Consider the following 19324-nt stretch of genomic DNA (forward strand, 5'->3'; position numbering starts at 1 on the left):
CTGACCTGTAAGCAATGATGCCCCTCAAATCTAAGGAAGGTTTATCTGAAAATCCAAGCTCAAAGCTGAAAATATATGTCTTTCCTCCACTCACATTTCACTTGGTGTGCAGCACTAAAGCCACATGTTTTTACTGGGTTGATTGATCTGTTAATATTTGGGGACCGGGGAATTCTCTCTCAGAATTTAATGTTTATAATCATGGAACTTTCTTCCAGCCAACCCATTCAATGTTTCCTTGATATGTCCAACTGGCATGGTTTTCAAGAAGTCTATTAGAAGACAAAGGTAAGAACTGGCTTCTTAAATCAGATCATAATTATACAGTTGGATAAGAACAATTGGGCAGTGTTTTTTTTAAGGGGGGACATCCTGAAGAGATGAATTATGATACCTATTTTTAATATGGAACTATTGTTCTGGCACACCAAGATAGAAAGCAAAAAAACAGGAGATGGGGGTGATTTATTTGGTTCTTAAAAGTTAATTCAGCACACTTCTTTCTTGTGGGCTTATGAAAGTCCTCTCTGCGGGCACAAAATGGTTTGAGGGAGAATTTTAGGATTTGTGCGGATGGACCTAAGAAACAGCTGCTGTAGCAGCATGGTCTCTACCAGCCCTTGCTGATTTGTAGGACAAAATCTGCATGAGGTTAATGCATTTCTAGGCTGTTAAACCTCCTACCTATGCCTTCTATGCTATCAAAAATTAAGTGATAACCATGTTTTGGTCTATCACAATGCTCTCAGAAAAGATGGGTATGTCAGTGTTCTTAATGCAAACATGCATAGCAGAAAAACCTATCAGGCAGTACCACATCCCAAGATGTTGGACTATACTTCTCACCCTCCCTGACCATTGGCATGCTGGCTAGGGAGGATGGGAGTCCAGCAACCTCTGGAGGACCACAGGCTCTCCATTCCTGTCTGGGACATGTGGGGAACAGTTCCAAGCTCACTTACAGGAGGAAGGTAGCAATGTCTCCCCTTGCCCAGTTTTCTGCTGAAGCATCCCTATGGCATTAGAATTTGCATTTCTCAGAGGCAACAGGGACTTCTTTTCAGAAAGTGCAACATGCATAAGTTCTATCGTAAGAATGGTCAACAGTGACCATGTCACTGACACAAACCATAACAACCTGTTAATCTAACAGGCATTTGTCTTTTAAAAGGAGGATAGCAATGAAAGAGCAACATAATGGGAGAGGTGTTTCCAGCTACCCCACCCTTTGCTTTTGGGAGCCTTATAAGAAGCTGCTGCAGGAGAGAGACGATGAGCAACATCATGGGTGAGTGCTTCTAGGGCTAAGGTAAAACTGTAACGCCCCCTTGTTATTTTTGCTATTGGGTGCTATATGCTGTTTAAATAATTTTGGTATATTTATAGTATTGAAATGTGACTTTTTGTATGTTGTTATATTTTTATTTTTCTGTGTTATTGTGAATTTTTTACTATGTTACTATTTTGTTATGTTATTGTGAAATTGTTCTTCTGGTGTTTCTTTGTTGTAAGCTGCTTTGAGCATGATTTGTTTTGTGGAACAGCGGCATACAAATGAAATGAATGAATGAACTGAAAGACGACACAAATATCTGTGAAATGGAGACCCTTGATAGTGCCAGTCATTCATCAACAAGTAATTTTTATGACATTACCAAAGGGATTTAAGGGCTCTAAATACAAACTGAGCAGCAAACTGAATACACATTTTTCCCCCTGCCTTATAAAATTCCCTCCATGTTGCCGCTTTCTGCTGCTGCAATATTAGTAGCAGAATCCAGCAACAGCCTATCTGTATTTTTCGGGAGACTGTCAGAATGGGAAGAGATTGGAGGTCAGTGTCAGGAGTATATGAGATTGGAAGAGTGCTGCATTTTGCAAGCCTTTTGTGATGGTAGCATTCTCTCAGTTTCTGTCAATGCGGAGTTCTGCAGTGTATTTTAATAAGCAGTGCTTATCCTCTACTGCAGGCTTGTCGTGTGCATGTGATACGCCAGCCATTTACTCTCACCCACTGGGTGCTTGATAAGCACCCATTTGTGATGGCTGCAAATCATCAACACATGGGAGCTCCCCTTCTGACAAACAACAAGAATGAAAGCATCTGTTTGCCTCCTTCAGGGATGCTTAACAGATAACATGTAAATAAAGTCCTCTTTTATTTCTTTTTAATACAATTCTGTACCTTTACACTCACATTCTTGAGGAAAGGCCAGAACAGGGTGCACAGGGACACAGAGGGAGAGGAGAGGGAGGCAAAGTTCTGTTGCGCAAGCAGAAATCCTTGCACCAGCAGAAGCTCCTAACTGGATATTACCCATTGAAACCAATGGACTTAACTTACTTAAGTTCATTGAATTCAGTTAATCTGCTCTGAGTATGATTAAGGTTGCATATCACCCAATAATAATAAAACAGTAAAAAAATAAATACAACAAGAGTCACATATGTTTTTTAAAAAACTCTGTCAGGTAGGATGTCTGCCTGAGTAACAAAGATATAATGATAAAACCCAAGAGCATAGGTACAAACAACCTCTGTGAAGACTCTCACATGCATCCCAGCTAGTATTGGCTTGGCCACAGCCTGCCATTAATAAATGGAGAAGAGCTTCCCTAAATGGATCTTCTAGAGTGGACAGGCTGGTCTGGAAGAAGCTCCTAAAGAGCTGAGGTCATTGTTCTTGGCACAAACTTTCATATTTTGGGGGGCTTTATAGCAAAAGCCTAACTTTAAAAAACAACAGAATACACACGCACACCCAAAAGAATTTCTCCACGTTTAGCCAGTTCATAATCTGATATTCGCACCTTCATATTTCATGTATCATTGATAGTTGGGGTACAGCAACAATGATTACAACCATAATTCTGTTGTTATCTATATAACTAAGCAGGTTAATGAGTTCCACCCAGCTATACAGACTGAATGTGCACTTTGTCAATTTGGCAGTCAGCATCAGTTTCACACTGACAGGTGACTTCTAGTTTGAGACTAACTGTTTCCATTAGAAAATAACTAGGGCCAAAATCCAATGCACATCTAATCCCATTGAAACTAACATGCTAAAACACACCGAACTCTGCGTAGATTGCCTGGATGGTGGCATAATATAATCTTTAGAAAAATACAATTCAAATAAGAAGAAGAATTGTTCACTGGATGGATGTGCATTAGCAATAGTTTCTCTCATGTCTTCCATGCAAGCAAATCTGTGAGTTTATAATAAATTCCATCAGAGCCGAACAAATAATTCATTCTGAATAATTCATCTGATGAGTTTATCCTTTTTTCCTTTGTAAAATATCTACAAGCAGATCTGTTTCCCCCAATTGTATTTATTGCTCTAAATTAGTCATCTTTTTCTGATTCCAGAAAACATATTACAATTTAATTGTAATTATTCTCTGCAAGCTTTTCGTATTCATTTGGCATAAACATCCATTACAGTGCAAAGGATTTGAGTCAAATTTTGGCAATCATATGAATTTGGGCTACCAAGTTCAGCAGCTATTTAAATCAATGTTTGGTGGGGAGAGAAATCAACCAAGTATTTGGAAATTTTAATTTACTGTTGTTGAGAACTGCCAGCCAAGAATGAGAATATCCCAGTAGTAAGCACATCCCAGCTATGACTCAAAGAACTGCTCTTGGATCTTGATCCATAATCACCTGTACTTCTTTGATCTTGACCCAGACTCACCCCTGCCTAGGGGAAATGCACAAATCTCCCCTGTGGTGAGATAAATCACCTGTCTAGCAATTCATCTCCTTGCAGGGCAAATGCATCAACTCCCAATTTACACAAGAAATGGAGGAGAGTTTTGCTCGATCCATATTTTTACGTGAACCAACCTAATTCACATCTTTAGGACAAATACATGGATTAGAATTAAAGGATCAAAAATCCTTTAGGTTTTGCACTTCTTCAGATTCATAATGCAGTTCTCGGCTCAAATAACATACTAAAATGCATTAAAAATGTGGGCAGTTGGGTCAAAATGTGTTTGGAAATGCATATATTGAGATAAAATTCATACTTAAATAATACACATAATTTTCATGTGGACTTTTTATTTTAAAAAGTAGGTTAATACAGAAATGGCCTAAAATTAAATTAGAAATTGGCACAGACCAGACCATTCATGCCTACATTGGTTCATAGAAACCCATGAAATTTCATTGATTGATCGATGAGGCTGTTTGTATTGCAACCTAGGATATCTGGGCAATTCACAATAAAATCACTAAAAAAAATGTATCATATTCCACCGATTTTTTCCTAGAAAAAATACAATAAAAACAACATATCAGTATCAGTGGTACAAATATCCAAAGACCTGAACAAAAAGTCAGATTTTTACCTGGCATCTGAATACCAGTACTATTGGTACTAACAAAACAAAAAAATTGGTGGGGGTTTAAGTGAAGATGGTTATTCATTTTCCTTTTAAAATATTTCAGTAGGCAATAATAGGGTTCTTATTTATTTATTTATTTCTATTTCAAATAATTTTTATGCCTCTTTTATATTGAAAACACCTATTTCTCTCAAAGTGGTTTACAACTTAAAATATCAAATAGGCCATTACAAAGTATCAAAATAGTACATTGCAGATGAAAGTCAGATACAAAATACACATGCAAAGCAGCATAATTAAAAAGAAAACAAAATATTCTCTTAAACGTAAAAAGCACAATCGATAAAACTCATATGCAAAAATACAATAAAACTCCACAACATCGTTAGCAACTAATCAAATTAACTGAAATAGAAGCTGCACCCACACTTTCTCTTCCCCGCTATAACCATTCCCAAATACAGCCTTAGCAGTTCTCCATGTGCAAAGCATTCCCACCAAACATACAGGTAACCCTCAGCCAACATGGTGTTCCAAATGGGGAATAGTTTTCCATTTTTGACATTTGTATACAGAAACTTACCTGTACATAGGAGCTTACCTATGTTCCTAACAGAGCATGGTTCTCCTTTTAAATTTTTGTAAACAGAAACTTACATGATCCTACTCCTCCATTAACTCACGTCTCTCTTTGGCACAGGAGAGTTAACAGCAGACAGTCTGCGGGTGTGCAAGGAACACTCAACACAACTGGCACTGTAAGTTTCCTCTCAAATGCTTTTATTGTTTCATGTTATTCTATAACCTGCTGCTTTACTGCAGTTTTTTTGGTTGTATTCGTTGCACATGGTTTGATTTGTATATGTGTCCTTCATAAAATAACAAAAATACACATTTTATGTAAATATATATGATGACAATCCTCTGGCAGCCTTGCAATTTTATTTATTTAGATATTTCTATACAGCCCTTTACCATATGGTCACAGGGAGGATGTGTCTAACATATTAAAACACACCTATACTTTCCCTGCCCCTAAATCCAGTTAAAACATCAGTACAAAGTAAGCAGAGCATAAAATAAAATAATAGCTTAAGACAGCAACAGGTGCAATACAAACTGAGCTCCACATACTATCCCTCCCCACTTCCTGGCAGAATAGTTATATCTTCCCACTATTCCTAAAGGATTGTAACACTGAAGTGAGAGGCACCTATGTAGAGCAATTGTCCCAGAGTTTCAAAGCCACCACTGAAAGGTGCTAATAGTCCTCTGTACAGTAGGACACATGGCCTCCTAAGCAGATACCTTCTCCTGAACAGGATGGGTTTTTTAAAAGGAAGCAGGACCCTTTAAATACAAACATTGCAGAATCAGAGCCCATTTGGCTTCACATCATGGCTAATTCAGCCCTTCTCAGGACAATTCACTGAGCATACAAACAAAATTTAGACAAAGTTCGGCATAACGATACTGAATTAACCAAAGGCCATTACAAAGCCTTTTGTGAGCAGTTTTCAGCAAGCAGTTTTAGTCACGTGTCTTGGCCATTGTAGTGTGCTTTGGTTTTCCACTGTAAAATAAGGCCTAGTTCACAGGGAATTGTAAATAGGAATTATAATTAATGTTTGAGAAGTGCTTCGAAATCTTAGATGAAAAGTGCTAAACCTGAATAAAATATGAAGCAATTCTATGAGCTTTTTAAAATGCACAGCGTATTTCCCCCCAAGAGGACAATAAAAACTAGTTTGATTTAGGTCCTTTTGGAAATAGCTATTTACACAGAATAGTTGATCATCCTGGGCTAAGAATTGTGATATGGAAGATTAAAAGAAAAAAAGAACCGTCAGATCCTATGGGTCTGTTTCAGCTGCAGTGGCACAAACAGAGGGTGTTTTTCCCCACCCGCAATGCTGTGGCTGAAGCAGCAATCCAAGACATGGCAGGCAACCCAAGGGAAACCTATTTATTATTATTTTAAAAAAATAAAATGCTACTGCCAGAGGCAACCCCAGCTAACATAAGGCAAGATGAAGCAACATTCAGAGCTGGCAGACTATGAGTATCATTTAGGGCAGCACCATCAAACATAGACACCAACTCTGGGCTTGTCTACACTTCCACTTGTCCTGTCTGTAGAAAGCATGGGTCTGAGTGGCTTTCTAGGCACACTTCCAAGTGGTTTTGCCTTTGCCCCACAGTTTTCCCCTGAAGAAACTTGCTCTTTAGCACTAAGTCGGAGTAAATGTCAATCCAGAAAAAAGACGGGTTTTCCAGGGGGGAAAGGCAGGGCAAGCAGAAGTGTGGATTCGCCCTCTGACTCGGGAAGCACGATCTACTGTCATATTCTCATGCAAGCCACCCCACTGAAAATAATACAAGCAAAGCTGAGGGAAAAGTGCTTGCATATTCAGTTAGGCCTGTGACGGACACCTTCCCAGAGGTTTATGGTCCTTTGGTGTCAAAAAGGTCACTAATTTAGGCCTAGTTGACAAAATCGAGAGGTTTTACTTGTAGTAACCTGCTCTGGCTCCACCGATTGAACTCAACCCAGGGAGCCTTGAAGCTCCTTGGCTAGGGAGCACTCTCCAGTGGTGACTGGTGATATTTTGCTGCAAAATTCCTACCCTGCAGTCCTAGGGCTTTAAATAGTCTTGCTGTACCATCAATTCAAACACTAATTCCTTAAACTTGTCAGAGTGCTTTCTATGGAATGTTTTCTTGTGGGAAATGTAGCCATCCCAGGAAAATATCACCCTTGAAAGGTGGCCAGACCCCATTGCCTAGAACAGTTCAACTGGCCTTTTACAAGAAGAGCCAGTGCTGCCAGTCTCACAGGTACCACCTTGCTGCCATGTTTGCATTTGTCTCAGGGCAGCACAAACTTCAAGAGAGCAACAGCCGCAGTGTGCAAGGGGAAAGGCATGGTCTGAGGTCAAGCTTGAGTGCTGCCCTAGGGTGAAATTGATGACTGCCTGCAGCTGAGCTATGATTCTGCTGCTAGTGCGGTAAGCCATGCTGGCCTCATTAAAAACAATGGCTTGTATCCAACATTAGTCATACACAAAGAAGAACCACTGAAATTTAAAGATGTGACTAGCTTAGGTCCTGTAATGTGGGTGGGTCTACTGTGAGTAGAACTGTTGGGCACAATCCAATGGGTTTGTTTAATCTCTACTATGTGTTGAGTTCATCAGTGACCAGCGAAGTGGTTCACTAGCAAAATTGCCAGTCGCTACTTTGAAGGGTGGTGCTGTGGTCTAAACCACTGAGTCCCTTGGGCTTGCCAATCAGAAGGTGGGCGGTTCAAATCCCCACAAAAGGGTGAGCTCCCGTTGCTCGGTCCCTGCTCCTGCCAACCTAGCAGTCTTGCACATCAAAAGTGCAAGTAGATAAATAGGTACCGCTCCGGCGGGAAGGTAAACGGCATTTCCGTGTGCTGCTCTGGTTTGCCAGAAGGGGCTTAGTCATGCTGGCCACATGACCCGGAAGCTGTACGCCGGCTCCCTCGGACAATAAAGCGAGATGAGCGCCGCAACCCCAGAGTCGTCCGTGACTGTACCTAACAGTCAGGGGTCCCTTTACCTTTATCTTTACTATGAAGCAACCAAGGACAGAAGGGAACACCAACTCACTCCTTCATACAAGTACAAGGGTGCTGACTGGATAGTTCCCCTGGCTCAGGCACAGGCTGTTAACATCCACAGGGGTAACTATCCAGTCAACAAGGAGGCAGCTGTATGCAGTGCCTCTTGCCTCTAGGACTACCTCCCAATATGTGAAGAAATTACCCTCCCTCTTGATCACCACAGAGAACGCTCTGGCAGGCCACCTCAGCAGTAACCACCAGCTGGAATGTGACTATTGTCTTTTCTCGGTACAATTAAAATTCCTGACGTGCTTCTGTAGGTGTGCTGCGAGTTAATTATATTCAAACCTAAATGCAACTGAGACAGAGTAGGGTTCTCTCACCACCGCCCCTGCCACACACACATCAATAAAAAATTAATGTTTGAGAGTTAATTCATAGGTAACATGGATTTCACTGAGGGCTCAGGTCTGTCTGATCCATTCACCCATGCAATAAAGGCATTTAGAAGTAACAGGGATGATGCTGTTGTTAGCAGCCAATATGTTCATTGCTGTGCAGTTTTAACAAAATCACCTTACCCTGAATAAGACTGATGAGTAATTTGGGATGGCTCTGCACCTAAAGAGGCATCACATGGTTTTATATTTGCTTAGTCATTTTGCCCTTCATTTCTCATTTAAGGACTTGCTTTAGTCTCTTGTAAAACCAGGAAGGAAAATGTATGAAAAGAAGCTGACACATTCTACAATGCTTGTGTTTTTCTTAACTGCTAGAAATGCAGCGCTCAAACCAGGTCATTCTGAATAGTCATTTAAAATATTACAACCTTGATCACCAACAGCAGCGTTCGGTAACCTGTGCCTTTTCAAATGATGGACTGCAAGGGCCTTTTCCAGCCTATTGCCCTCAGACACTGCTGAACTCCAGCTGCCATTAGCCCAAGCTGGTAATGCAAAGGGTAAGTGATGATAGGATTGGAGTCCAATAATATCTGAAAGCCACCAGGTTAGGAAAGGCTGAACTGCAGCTCCTCTCCCAAGTAGATCATGTGGAGACAAGCAGCACATGCATACTCCTGCCAGGCAGCAGATCCACTACGCCTACAGAGAATCCTGGGTTTTCAGCACCCTTAACCAACTACATTTCCCAGGATTCATTGGGGGAAGCCATGACTCTTAAAGTGGTAAAAGGGTGCTTTATAAATGTATGGTGTAGATGTGACCCAAGAATAAGAGGAAGGACAACTCACACTTCCTCTCCTCATCACTTGTTCAGAACAGGCTGGCCCAATCATTAGGCAGCATGAGATGGCCATCTCTAGCAGCTGTTCTGGGGTGTCATGAAAGGGCAGCAAATTATTAGTTATTTAATTTGCCATTTTTGTCTTTTACTCCCAGAGAAAGATTTTCTGTCCGAGGTGCCATCATAGCCAGACACACTTAAATACCATGCATCTTGGCTTGAGGAAGGGGAACCCCATGTGTGGCTCCACCTCAAATAGCAACATTTCTTAGGAGCAAGCAATGGTACTCTCTATGACACCCTCTTATCACCTTCATTAAAATTAATAAGGCTCTAGGGGCTTATTTTAGAGATCACAATGGTCACACAGAGCACAGAATATTTAGCTGTAGTAAAAAGAAAAGTAAAAAGTAATAATTTAACAGAAGACAACTGACTGGTGTTCAAGAGAAGGCTTTGCATATTCAGGTCTGAGATATTTATTCATGAATTCTAGATGAATTGTTGTGCTACCAAAAAGCACTTTCTGTCATTTAACAGAGCCTCCGGAATCTTATCACTCATTCTTTCAAAGTCAGAAATCCTGATGTTTGTTTATTTTAGTGGGGGTTTTCTTTTTCTTTTTTCAAACTTATTTATGTAATAAGTTTGCCAGACATAAAATGAAAAGAGCACTTAACGCGAACGGTCAGAAATTACACCGGGAGACAGAATTCAGTACATAACAACATAACGGCACCTAAGCAATCACTGTGGCCAACTTGTTTATAATTAGACTTTGCATTTAAGAAAACAAAAATGGTTTTTTAAATTTAGTAGTCTTTCCATGTGATGTTTAGTACCTCATAATGCCATTTTTCATGTTGTTTATAAAATCAAATCACTATTATTGAGAGGGTTGGGGGGGTTTCAGTAAGCAAACTTATTTTTTATTCATTGCAAGCAGCCCTTGTTGTGAGTACAAAAACGCTCGGCTTTTACTTCTTCACAGACTTAAGGATGATCTCTGATGGCTCTTTAATTAGTGTGCTCTTTTGATGCACAGGTTTGAGAAATTGTAATGGCACTAATGTGTTTTTGTCATAGTCTAGAACAGAGCTAGCCCAAGGCATTTTGCTGTCTGAGGCAGGCATAGGCAAACTCGGCCCTCCAGATGTTTTGGGACTACAACTCCCATCATCCCTGACCACTGGTCCTGTTAGCTAGGGATGATGGGAGTTATAGTCCCAAAACATCTGGAGGGCTGAGTTTGCCTATGCCTGGTCTCAGGTGAAGCACAATGCAACATAGTACACATACTATGAGCAGAAGTTGAACAGGCTAACTGGCAAACTTATTTCAAATGTGGCTGTGAACACACTATACTTTCAAAGCACATTTCACCCCTCAAAGATCTCTGGTCACTGTCATTTGTTAAGTGCTGCAGCGAACTGTAACTCTGTGAGTGTGGCTCTCTATAGAGCAAGTTGAATGGCACATCAAGTTGTCCAACACCTCACTTCTGCTACTCCCCATCTCCCAGTATCTGCTGCTGAAAAGTAGGGCCCTCACACATACACAGGATTTTCATGGTGGTTTATCATAGCAGACATTCTCACTACAGATGCCAAGCTTCACAAATCATAGTATGATGACCACATGGGTAAAAAAAATGAGTAGAACTGCCAGCTAGATTTTTGGCATCTTGGTATACTATAAACAGAGCTGGCCCAGCTAGTAGGCAGAGTGAGGATGCACCCAAAATTGACACCAATGGCAGCGCAAAATGCAGCAGAGCAGGTGGTGGCAGGAGCAGGTAGGTGGGGGCAACAGCAATGGCAGCAGAAGGACCAAGCAACACTTCCCATTTTGCCTCAAGCGGTGAACTGTAATGTGCCACCCCTGACTATACAATATTGATTCTGCATACTGATGAAGTACTTAAGGTTAAGTCTCACTTCTTGTTCACGCTGCCTGCAATGCCCTGATGTCGGAATTCTGCAGATCAATGAAACTGTGATGTGCCAAGTTACAGCAGATAAGCTAGATGTTTAACATCACACCAAAGTTAGTCCCCCCCCCTTCCAATTTCCTTCTGTCGCTGCAGTTGTTTACATTAGAAATATTTTGCTGAAATTGGATTTTTATGAGAAATCTTACTGTGCTACTAATCTTTCATTGCTATCAGATTGGTTTCATGGACATTTCATGGGCATCTAGTGAGTCACACTCTTTACTAGACAGCCGGCCATCTCCATATCATTGCTGGGTTTGATTTAAGGTATAGTTCCATGCAGAACATATTGCAGAAGTCAAATGGTGAGGTGATAAAAAGTATGAATGATGACAGCAATCCTGCATCCTAAAGTACAATCTGCAGTCTCGGTGCCAGGAAAAGAAACGCCTTGTCGGACACAAATGAAATGCGCTTCCTCATATCTCAAGTGACTAAGGAGGCCCAGAAGCCCAGCTTCCTGAGACTGTCCAGAAGTCGCAAACCTATGATATTTTCTTCCATAAACCCTATAATTTCAAAAATAATATGAACTCGCAACTGAAAAAGTTGCCACACGTACACTAAAGAGTGAAACTTCCTTTCTTTTTTCTCTTCTTTTGTGCCAATGACATAATATTGTAATTAGGCCCTGCTCCAATTCCATACCCAGTTGAACTCTTGTAAGATTATGAACACAAAACAAGTTAGCCACAAACATACTGCACATATTGGCACAATTTGCCACACAAAATGCTATGCCAAACCATGACTTAGAAGAAATGAGTAGGCTCCTGAAGAGGAGGCTGTGGGTGTTTTGCTCCATCCCTATCATTCTGCTGCTATGCTGAGCTTATCCATCCACATGGTGTGAGGATAAATAAGGTAAACAATGGAATGGTGCTGTCCAACTGGAAAAAGAAAGGAGTGAGAAACCTGAATGGTTTGGGTTCAATTCCTGCTCACAAGACAAAAAGCTCAGTTGGGAACTCTGTCCCAGCTATGTCTCTGTCCTAACAACTGACACACAGTTCCTTTGTGGTTTTCTTACACCATTCTAATTCAACATTGGGCAAACAAGGCAGTCATTTTATAACAAGAAATGCCGGTAGTCAGAACCCTTACTTGGTCTGACAATCAACAGTTGTATCAATTATCCCTGTCATTTATTCATCTCCAACTATGAATGATTAAAGACAGAACAATATTCCAGAGCCAAAATAATGCATGACTAAAACTGTGAATATAAATAAGTAAAACCTATTCATCTCTTCATGAACACAAATCTCTCAGAGAGGACTACAAATTAAAAGGATGTCCTTGAATGTCAAAATGTGTGTGCTTATTTCAGAGTTAAATAAAAGAACAAGAACGCATAGAATTAACTTGGTTCTTGGGGCATCATTTCACTTTTTAACTTACACTGCTGTAATTCCAGTAGAGCTGGTGGGGCTCTCACATCTGCTTCAGTGGTCAGTGAGTGCCATACTAAGTCACTATTCAAACATTCAATTAAATTCATTTTACAGGCATGGCCAAACTCGGACCTCCAGATGTTTTTGGCCTACAACTCTAGCTCAACTCCCTAGCTAACAGGACCAATGGTCAATCATGGGAGTTGTAGGCCAAAAACATCTGGAGGTCCGAGTTTGGCCATGCCTGATTTAGCATTTCCTATTTTGAGGATATCTGAGGTGGAATATAAACAAGACAGTAACACTTCCAAGTACCATCTGCACCTACTTTACTCTTGCACCAATCATAGTAACAGATGAAGCTGCCTTATATCAACTAAGACCATTAGTTCATCTGGCTCAGTACTGTTAACACTAACACAGCAGCTCTCCAGTTTTGAGAGATGAGCCTTTCCTAGCCTTCATGGCTGTGTGGGGGTTTGAACACTTGTCTCCCAGGTCCTAGTTCAACACAGTCTAACCACTACACCACACTGACTCTCTCTAAACATTTCTGCAAGCAATTTCTGTAGTATTATGCAACTTTTGAAGGATCATTGTGTTTCAGTTCACGTATTGGTTCAAGGAGTGTGAATTAGTTAGTTCCTCATTAAAATGCAAGCAAAATTGAATTTCTCCCCATCCCTAGATTGAACCTGAGACTTTCTGCATGCAAAGCACACACTCAACCAGTTTTTCCCCTAGGATGGCACAGGGAAATTGGGAAGAGGCAGCCAAGGAGCTAGACACAGTTAAAACCTCTTCCCAAGCCAGAGTTATTGCAGCAGACAATTGCGCCTAGCCTTCAATTCACACCATCTCAGTTCCTGAACAGGGAGTTGTAATAAAAGGCATTTTTCTCTTTTCTGGGCAAGAAAAGTCACAGCTATCGCATTTATTGTGCTTTCACAAGGGGCAAATGAAAGCTTTCCATCACAGTGATTCAATTTCAGAACAAACACTTTCTATTCTTTGACAGTATTTCTTAACCCTTTCTTGGGTTTTCAGATCTAAGGAGAGATCAATAAAGGTAAGCAACAAGTCACCCGTCACATATAAATACAGAGACAGAACACAAACAAAACAAGAGCTCTGTTGTACTCAAGTCCTTTCTGAAGGCTTCCCATAGAGAGCAGGGTGTTGGGCTCATATACCTGTAAGCTATAGCAGATCACAGCAATGTATGATGTGTGTAAGCATAAAAGCTGTAGTACACAGTAAAATCACAGTATGAAATGGGCATCACTTTTAATGTATTTTTAATCTTTTGTTGGAAGCCGCCCAGAGTGGCTAGGGAAACCCAGCCAGATGGGCAGGGTATAAATAATAAATTCATTATTATTATTATTATTATTATTATTATTATTATTATTCCCCTATGCAAATACTAGTGGCACCACATGGAAGTATCCCCACAGGTCTCAATATTTCTCCACCACCAATATGGCAGGTGCATGTGAAAGGAATGTACTAGGAGACTGGCTAGGTCTGTACACAGCCCCCTCTACTTAATTAAGACCTCCACCTTAGTGGTGTTCAAGCCATTCAAGAACCTGGTGAAAGACATGCAAAAGTCCTCTCATTCCCCATAATGGCATTGTGTGCAGCTTGCTTGCTGTAGTACAGAGGTACCTCGGGTTACAGATGCTTCAGGTTACAGACTCCGCTAACCCAGAAATAGTACCTCAGGTTCAAAACTTTGCTTCAGGAGGAGAACAGAAACCGCGCGGCGGCGGCAGGAGGCCCCATTAGCTAAGGTGGTACCTCAGGTTAAGAACAGTTTCAGGTTAAGAACGGACCTCCAGAATGAATTAAGTTCTTAACCCGAGGTACCACTGTAGAGGGAAAGATGAGAACTGTTGAGTCTGGTAGGGATGCCTTTGCTTACAGGCCCTGTACCTTTATGCAGGAAAAGATTAAGCTCAAAGCAGTAGCTGGCAGCATGTTTGAGCACCACCACTCCCCTGACCTCCAGTCAATTGCATCACTGCTACTTACCGGGAGCTAGAGAAGGATAGTGTGAGCAGCAGCAAGGTCAGCATGATGCAAACACACTGGAGAAGCCAGCCTGGTGCAGTTGCACCATGCCAACCACACTGCTACCTCCCCTCTCTTTACCTCTCAGTAAGCAGCAGAGACATGACTGATCCAAGGGTCAAGTGAATGGCAACATCCTACCATGTCGTCTGCTGCTAGTTCAATGTGTTTCTTTTTAACTTCCTCTCAAATACACACATAGGTATGTGTCCTTCAGACTCATTGTTTAACAGCTAAAGTCTAGCTCACTGTACTGTAACTGGTATGAGGCCCAATCATAGGTGCCAGCCCCTAGGGGCTGAGGCACTGTCTCCCTCCCCCATGCTTTTTTAAGGGGGTGGGCCTTCTCAGTGTTCACAGGGCATTCAGCTCCTGTCCCTGGCTCCTCCCGATATCATGCGTGTCTGACGTCAGGGCATCATGTCAGGCTCCCTCAATCATCTTGAGAAGATGGCACCTCTGGCCCCAATCTGCTAAGGTTGCTGGGCTTTCACCTAGAAATGCTGTTTTCCTATTAATGCAGCCAAATCACATAAATGCTAAATTAGGATAAATAGAGCGTTGCATTTAAAAAAATGTAATATAAAAGCAAATGGATGAGGCAGGAGGAATTAACCTTATAGAACTTGGTAATCTGCTATTTGAATACATTTTTTCAGTCCAAAGATGAAATACACTCACATTTGGGGGTGGAAAGGAGAGCCCTGTTTTTATTCAGAACCAAAGGAAGCAGTTTTATACTGAATCGGGCCATTGGTCAACCGAGTTTCAATCCTGTTCCAGATCAGCAGTATGTGCAGACGGTGGAGAACAATAGCCCAAGAGCATCATCCTGGAGCAATTTGGTTCCAAAATTGTGGGTAACGTGCATTGAATAGCTGGATTGGGCTACTCAATTGCAGGGCACAGGATCCACAGGTGCAGGGACAGAGCTGGTGTAAAGAGATGTTGTGCTAACAGACTACAAGTACAGCCTTATATTCTCAAATCACAGTTCACAAGCTGATGGGAGAAGGGAGCTTTAAGAAGGAAATGCTCTCTCTTAGAGCCTTGTGCTGTCATGCCGCTGAGTTGCCTTGAGCTTTCTCCTTCACTGGTCTTTGGTGAGGTAAGAGGAAGTTCAAACTGACCACTAGAAAGCTCTGAAATTATGGGATCAAATTATGAGATCCAGCTACATGTTCTCTTATCTCAAGAAAATCCATATATTGTTTTCCCTCAGACTGAGTTTCAGGGAGATTAATAAATGGTGGGGCCTCAAGGCTTCCTCTACCCTGAGATCACTGTAAGCTGGATCTCACCCCAGATCAAAAACCAAATACATCTACAATAAAATACCTGCATTTCCAAGGCTGATACGAAATTACATAAAATCTCCATAGAGAGAGATGTAATCTGTTGCATTCAAAATGGTGCTTTCTGTAGTTCACCATCACAGAACTTGTGGGAACAAAGGTATATAACTTCTTATTGAGGAAAATGCTATAAATGACATAAAAACAGAATCTGTGATATTTATAACTTCACATTTTCAAAAAGTTTATTATTATGACATTTATATCCCACCATTCCTTCAAGAAGTTCAAGGTAGCATAGATGGTTCTCCCTCTCTACATTTTCTCACAACAGCCCTGAGAGGTAAGTTAGGCTGAGAGACCGTGACTGACCCAAAGTCATCCGGTGAACTTAATAGCTCAGTTAGTATTTGAAGTCTGGTCTTCCTAGGTACTAGTCCAAGAAGACAATTGACTGAATATTCTACCTTTTTAATAAATAATAATATAAGCTAGCTAGTAACAGGAAAAAAGTGTTATCAAACTTAAATTAACTGCAGCCCATGGTATTTTGTTAAAAATATTGGTAGATGATGGAGTAGTTTAATACCACATAAATGTGACATTAATATGAATGCCAATGTAATGTCCTCCAGTTTCTGCTATTCTAATGGTTTTATTTATTAATTTTTAAAAATACTCCTGTCCTGCTTTTTTCATTAAGTGAACTCAAGAAGGCTTGAGTTACAAAACATGACCTTAGAGTAACTTAAAACTCAGCAGCTTAAAACAGCATAAAACAAACTATACAAGGAACAGGATTATTATTATTTTAAAATATATATATATTACCACATTAATTAAATTGCACCTAGAAAAACAGTGCAAGCTTGTGTTAAGCCTACAATGTTGCCCCTAGTAGCCTTAGTTTCTAAATTCTTATTTCATAAGAGTTTCTTTCCTGACAGACTTCAGGAATACATAACGTGGCTTAACCCTGTCAGCTCTTGAAAAAGAAAAAGAAAACCAATACAGTATTTCTATAATAATATTTTCTTCACATGCCAACACATAGAGAGCACAGTTGCCCTAAATGTTTCACATGTGTAGGGGACACCTGCCAGTGCAGAAATGACTTATAATAGGTTGTAAAGTAATGCAGCAAGTATTTCAGAACCTCTGCCCTTTTCCAAAAGTATCGGAAAACATGTTAGATAATGTTAGGCTGAGTAGACAACACATTGCCTCCCTCCATCCAACTCTCTCTCACTCTTGCATGCTCTGTTTGCTTCTCATAGTGGTGCAGTCGCTTTCCAAATAAAGGAGCTGTTTCCATGACACTAAACCCTTAATTTGTAGCAGCATATAAACAGGCTGGTAGAAGAACAATGTGCCTCTGCATTGTTAATCCACCTCCTCTTCCTTACATTGAGCTTGGGCAGACAGAGAAAACCTTCACAAAAATCAAATGTGAAAAATTGCTCCTCGTAACTAGAAAGCGTCACCATCTTGACTTTTGTTTCCTTATTACACCCCTGGACATGTTTAATATGTCTTAGCTACAGGAAACAGGATCATTGCAATTAATTAAACCAGCTTCTGTATATGCCTTTAAAACAACAACATTTTTTCAGTCAAATTAGTCCCTCTGGTTTAAGCAATTTGTTCTTTATTAGGCATAAGCTGGTTTCATTCTCTACTCTGCTCTTTCTTTGTAATCTCTTCTGAAGGTGCCAGTTTTTTTAATTTCTAGCACACACAGAGGGAATACAAAACAATAAGTCCTAAGAAATAATTGTTAGCTTCCCCTCCCTTCCCTGCCCCTGCCCCACAAAAAAAGTAATTAAAAGTCCATCTCTGGCTGGCAGCTGCAGTTACCGTTTTATCTGAAAGGTCTGGTGGCTATCAAGCAAATGGCCTTACTAATTCTTATGTGGATCACACATTAAACCCATCCTGTCAGAGCGATCGTGTTATTTTTAAATCCCATTCTCCTTTAAGTAAAGCTAATCGCAATATAATTATTTTTAGCAAAAGATACACTCCATATTTTCTTTTAAGATAGTGCTATAAATTAAGATTAAGAAGCGACGAAAGAGAAAGCCGAGGATAGGGACTGGATCGCCTGCACACGCCGGCTGCTTGCTCTCAAATAACTACAGAGACAAATGAATACGGCTCTCGGAGGCATCACGCAGCAGCAGTCAAATATTATTCATGTCCTTAGCTTCATTAGCAAGCCCAAGACGCCTCCACTACAGACGCCCACACATCCACCCAGTAAACTGCTAGAGAGGAGCGGGGAGGGGGGGAATTATTTCCAGACTACATTGCCCTAAATTGTTTGGCGCAACAGAGATGCTTGAACACAGGCTGTACAAGCTCTGGAGCCTTCCTGTTCACGTCCCTGAAAATAACATTAGATATATATAGTCTATCTATTCTGAGCATCGCAGATTATGATTCACAGAGGGATTAAATTTCATACCATGTACGGGGCATTTAGAAAATGAAAGTGGCCTTTTTTCCCTCCTCGGTGTTACTGTGTGTTAGCTGCTTAACAGGTAACTAGTTTACGAGAGGGTATGAATTCTTGAAGGCACAGAGGGGTGACATAACTGTTGGAAACCACCATGTGTGAACGTTACAGAGAGTTTATCTGGGTCTTGAGGGCAGTTATTCAGCATTTACATGTATAAGCCAAATAGAATTGGTACATAGCCTGAAAAAATATGTTGGTCCACACAGAAGGTACATGATTTTTTTAAAGTGTGTGTGCACACACACACTGATGATTTGTGCATTATGGCAACTGGGTCACAGTACTCCCCCACCCCCAAAAAATCTCAAATCTCAAATTTTTGATTTGTTTTGAAGAAAGTTCTGCAAGTAAAGTTGCAATTAAACTTATGGGCCTCGACAATGTTTTGTTTCCAAAAATGGGTCAGTCCACATGTATCCAGTCACATAAAACACTGCAATATTAATATGTGCAATAGCAGCATGTTCTGAGAACCAGGCAGAAAGCCCTGCAGATTCTTAGGGCAACTTCAGACAACCATTTACCAGAGACTGACTGACACAGTACCGAGCAGGCAGCTGCATGGGAAGCCAGCATCCACTCACACGTGTAGGAGCATTGCAACTGCTTATTCAGATTTCTGATCACATGTGGAAACTGTAGGCAGTTGGCACAAATGACTGGCTTTTCCATGTGTTTGTTACTTCATCACCGATACATTACCATCTGATAATGACTACATTAAAAGCCTATTTATCCCAATGCTCATTTTTAATTTTCCATATCCTAAGGCTGATGACATAAAATTGTGATGCCAAAAAACAAACAAAAAACCCCTACCTCAGTAGCAATTTACTGACCCCACAACTAA

General features: G+C 40.7%; 1 protein-coding gene across 1 annotated transcript in view; it reads left to right on the forward strand.

Moving 5' to 3' along the window:
• The window catches only part of PTCHD1 (patched domain containing 1), a 107666-nt gene that overhangs the window by 67902 nt on the left and 20440 nt on the right, over positions 1 to 19324 (forward strand). Inside the window, exons 4-6 of the mRNA XM_083612269.1 lie at positions 219 to 288; positions 1172 to 1288; positions 5062 to 5119. The gene's annotated coding sequence lies outside the window, so the exon portion shown is untranslated. The remainder of the gene's footprint in view (positions 1 to 218; positions 289 to 1171; positions 1289 to 5061; positions 5120 to 19324) is intronic.

This window comes from Podarcis filfolensis (genome assembly GCF_964270895.1).
Source record: "Podarcis filfolensis genome assembly, chromosome: 4".
Classification (NCBI taxonomy): domain Eukaryota; kingdom Metazoa; phylum Chordata; class Lepidosauria; order Squamata; family Lacertidae; genus Podarcis; species Podarcis filfolensis.